The sequence below is a fragment of the Echinops telfairi genome, unplaced genomic scaffold (genome assembly GCF_000313985.2).
Source record: "Echinops telfairi isolate 266 unplaced genomic scaffold, ASM31398v2 ScPeMD7_7468;HRSCAF=8506_0, whole genome shotgun sequence".
NCBI classification, from domain to species: Eukaryota; Metazoa; Chordata; class Mammalia; order Afrosoricida; family Tenrecidae; genus Echinops; species Echinops telfairi.
The window spans coordinates 77882536-77887635 of record NW_022111369.1 but is presented as its reverse complement, the minus strand read 5'-3'; positions in this window follow the sequence as shown (position 1 = coordinate 77887635).

Here is a 5100-nt window from a genome sequence, read left to right as displayed (position 1 = left end):
ACTCTTATCTATATTACTATTGCTTGAATTAAGGCCTATCATATGGTTTGATTTCAAGATATATTGGTATTGAGGAAAATAATAAACATAAGTAAAATCAGAGTTTTCTATAGGTGCTCTATTTTTCTGAAGTTTTAATAAGTTAAGCAGGTATTTGTCAAAATGCCAGAAACTAGAGATGTCACAATGTAGCCAGCACCATGAACTGAAAGGGAGAAAGATTCAATTACTGATACTTTTAATATCTTGACAAAAGTAATTGAGTTCTGCTGACATTCTGAAACAATTTACAGAGTTCAAATATTGTTGTCTAGAAAATTGAATAAGGGTAGCGATAAATCTATAGCATTAGGCATACAGAATGTTTATCTATTTTTGGTGTGGAAATATGTGCAGTAGCAATGTTGTTAATTTCTGAAGAAAAATGTGGAAAATGCACATTTTTCCAAAACTCAATTCTTGGAGAAAGTTTAATGAGCTATTTTGGGAGGGGGGGGGTAAATGCAAGATTTGTTGACTGTAAATAACATTGAAAGGAAGATTTAAGGCAAGAAATTTTATTTTTATTAATCCAAATCTGAATGTTGAATCAGAATATTGAACATCAACACCTATTTATCCAAAATTTCTAAGGGTTATGGTAGTTGCAGTGTTCTTAGCTATGTTAATGTCACCGGATTATTTAAAATATGGATCCAAGATTGATTCTTCATTTTACACTAAAAATATAGTTGAATTTTGTATAACTTAAAAAAAAACTATACTAATGTTAATTAACTATATTAATTCTGTGGTACATTTTAAGTTCTAGGATACATACATTTTCATAGAAGTAGTCTACATTTTAGTAAATTATTTGAATGGATATATGGAAAGGCTAGAATAATCATTAAACCACCCTATCTCAATATTGATATGGAACATAATTCCAGACAGCAATTAATAACACATAATCCAGTTGACATAAGAGAAAAATTAATAAGGTATGCTTTAAAAGTTCAGAATGGACAATGGGCACCAAAATCAGGAGATTATGTGGAACATTATAGTTGGCTGAACTATCTTCTATACATATTGGAAAATAAAGCCTACTTTTTAGAACAACTCACAAGAGTCAAGATGAGAACAAATAGTGGAACAAATAATATATCTCCTCTTGAGATATATTTTAATGTACTTTTAAGGAAGACAGGGTCCAAATTAAAACTACCTTTTATACAAATGCTTTTGTTTGATTCCTAAAGCTCTGGTATAATGTTACTCACTCAGGACCCTAGGGTTTAGAACCCAAAGTATTAAAAACAAAGTTATACATCTAGAACTTATGAAAGAAGGGTTGACTCTCCTTTTTCTATATTAAAATAGTAATTTCCAAGATTACAAGGATCTACATATAACCTCCTCCCTGGGGGACGGACAACAGAAAAATGGGTGAAAGGTGATGTCAGACAGTGCAAGACATGCCAAAATAATAATTCATAAATTATTATTTATGGGTTCATGAGGGAGGGGGTAGCAGGGAGGGAGGGGAAAAATGAGGAGCTGATGCCAGGGGCTTAAGTGGAGAACTAATGTTTTGAGAATGATGAGGGCAATGAATGTACAAATATGTTTTACACAATTGATGTATATATGGATTGTGATAAGAGTTGTATGAGGCCCTAATAAAATGATTTAAAAAATAGTAATTGCATGTCCATAATAAGTGTAGAACTAAGTTCAGGGAATTTTGAATATCTGAAGGAGCTATGTGGCTTGTGCTCAGTTTAAGCTGAAAATAAATTAGAAAACCCAGAATAGATAACACAAAGAAAAAACGATCCTCTTGATTTGTACACAGATTGTCATGGATAGAACTTGTTTTCATTACCTAGTACTGCTATAACAAAATCCTACAAATAAATGACTTGAACAAACTGAAGTTTGTTTTCTCAAAGATTGTTGTTGGAAGATACCATTGATTAAGTCCCACCTCCATGTACAAGAGAACAGAATACCTCCCTGTCCTGCACCGTCTTCATCATCTTGTTATGCTTGAACTCAATGTTGCAGCCTCTGTGCCAATCTGTTTCAAGGGTCTTCCTCATTTTCTCTTTCCTTTTCCTTTCCAAGCATGATTCTCAGAGTCTTGGAAACCCATAAAGGAAGCTCGACCCTGTCCTATAAGATCACTATGAGTCAATGTCTACTTGATGATATCGTTGCTGCTGTTCAATGCCACCAAATTGGTTCTGACTCACAGCAACTCTATGCACAACGGAATGAACCACCACCAAGTCCGGCTCCATTCTTCCCATTATTCTTATGCTTGAGCCCAGTGACAACCCATCTCCACAAGGACTTTCTCCAGCACCACAATTCAAATGCATCCATTCATCTTTCTACAACCTCCAACTTTCACATACATACATATGAGGCAATTGGAAATACCATGTGTTGGATCAGGCACACCTTACTCCTCAAAGAAACATTCTTGCTTTAAATATTCTTGTACATAGAGTTCCTGGGCAGCAGATTTACCAATTGCAGCAGATCTTTTGTTCTCTTGATTGCTGCTTTCATGAGATTTGATTTTGGCTTCAAGGAAGCCAAAGTCCTTGAGAACTTTTCTTCACCATCATGGTGTTACCTATTGTTCCAGTTGAGGATGTTGGTATTCTATAAAACGAGTGTAATACATACTGAAGGCTTTATTCTTTGATCTTAATAAGCAAGTGAATCAATTCCGCTTCAATTTTGGCAAGTAAATTGTGTCATTTGAATATCATAGGTTGTTAATAAAACGTCCTGTAATCATGATGCCACATTATTCTTCTTATAATCTAGTTTCTCTGATAGTTTCTTCAGAAAACAGATTGAACAAGTATGGTGAGGATACAACCCTGACTCACACCTTTCTTGATTTTAAAACACACAGTATTCCCTTTTTCAGTTCACACTGCCTCTTGATCCATGTACAATTTCCTAATGAGCACAATGAAGTGTTCTGGAATTATATGCATCTCCAGTTTATCCATGGTTTGCTATGATCCCCACACAGTCAAATATCTTGGCATTGTCAGTAAAACACAAGTAAATGTATTTCTGGCATTCTCTGCTTTGAGTCAAGATCCATCTTACATGGGCAGTAATATCCCTTGTTCCATATCCTCTTCTGAATCTGGCCAGAACCTCTCACAGCACCCTGTCAAAGGACTGCTGCACCATTGTTGACTGATCTCCAGCAAATATTTTTATTCATGTCATATCTTGCTATTGCAAAAAACCCTTTTCTTTATCCTGTGGAGTAACTGGTGCTTTCAAAGTGCTAATATCTTGGTTAGTATCTGAATGCTTTGCCACTATGCCCCCAGGATCTGAGCTTTCACTAATTAAGCAATTAAGAACCTTCTAGCCTCACTTATTATCTAATCCCCAAACTTTTCTACATGGGAAGTATTGTTTTAGAGCAGCAATCCTATTTCTTTGTACTAAATTCTGCCATTGTTATAAATGTTGCCATTACAGAAATAACACAGGTGGATGATTCAACAAAGGGAAGTTTATTTTCTCACAGTTCAGAAGGCCAGCAGTTTGAGTTCAGAGTGCCAGGTGTAGGTGAAGGCTGGACTGGTTCTAAAGGAAGGTATTTGTCCCTTTGGAACTTTATCTCCTGGGTCATCTTCAGGTTCCTTGGCATCTCTATTCTTCCATCTCTGTTTATTTTATTTTCTCTTTTTATATCTTGCAGGAAACTGACCAAAGGCACGCCTTACATAAATCTTATCTCAATAAGAAAGACAACTCTTTCCTAAATGAGATTATATCCTATAGCACAGATGCTAGGCTTTGTAACACGTATTTTGTGGGACACAATTCAATCTATGACAAAAGTAAATATTTAAAATAAAAATAAAACAAGTTGCAGCTTTATTGTAGTTACATAACTTCATGTCAACTTGAAGTTATATAAAATAGTAAGGGTGGTATTCAACCTGTCCATCAGGTCACAGCCTGCTGTTGAATACTTGTGAGCATGGCCTTCTCATAAGGAGGGCCCTGGGAATCTCCTCTTCTCTCTCTGCCATCAAGTTCCTGCTGTTGGACCCTGGTTGGTGCCAGAGCCCTGGAGCTATTACCACCGCCATTAGATTCTCAGGAATTTTCACCCACCAAATGGTGATATTCCAGCATTCTGCATCATTGCTCATGACTGCGTGAGTTTGAAGAGGACTTATGGACTATTGTCAGATTTATGAACTTAATTTGGACGGGGCTGGGATGTTTTCTCAGCATATAATTACTTCTTGATATAAAGCTGTTTCTACACGTATTTGAGGGTCACTAGAGTTGTTTATCTAGTCAACCCAGCCTAACATAGGCTTTTATATGCTATTTTGAGACTTCCTTTTGGCCCATATATAAGAAGCCAATTTTATAGAGATTTATCAAATATATATATTTTTATAAATTGTAAGTGTAATCTTGTTTGAGTTCATCTTGTCATATAAAATCTATTTATCTTTTTACAGAACCAATAGTCTCAAAATCAGAATTCAAGAAAAGTTAAGAAGTCTTTTGAGATGTGTTGCCTACCAGAATTTACTTTCTTCCTGATTCTATTGTCCTAATCCATTAGCCTTCCAATTGAAAAAGAAAAATATCACAAAATATACAATCACAATATATAATTACAAGATTTTATTAAATGTCAAGGATGCCCTGGCAATTTAGTGGGCTAACAATCAGGCTGTTATCCACGAGGTCAGCAGTTGAAGCCCACCAGATGCTCCAAGATAAAATAGTATGCCCCAATAAAGAGTCAAAGACTTGAAAACCTTTTTTATTTTGCCCTATAAGGCCTAGGTGGGTCAGAATCAGTGGTGGGATTCAGCTGCTGCACACCAGTTTGGCAGTACCAATAACTAAATTTGTGTTGTGTTCAGAGAGCTGTTAGTTAAAATGTCACTTTTAATCAGGGTTCTCTCTCACATGGCAGCTTCCATAATCATATTCCCAATGTGGAAGTCACAAATTTACATTCCTGATTCCTTTTAATGTTCATCTGTGCAGCAGAATATTCTAAGAGCCTGGAGGAGTGTTCATTCCATCAATAAAAAT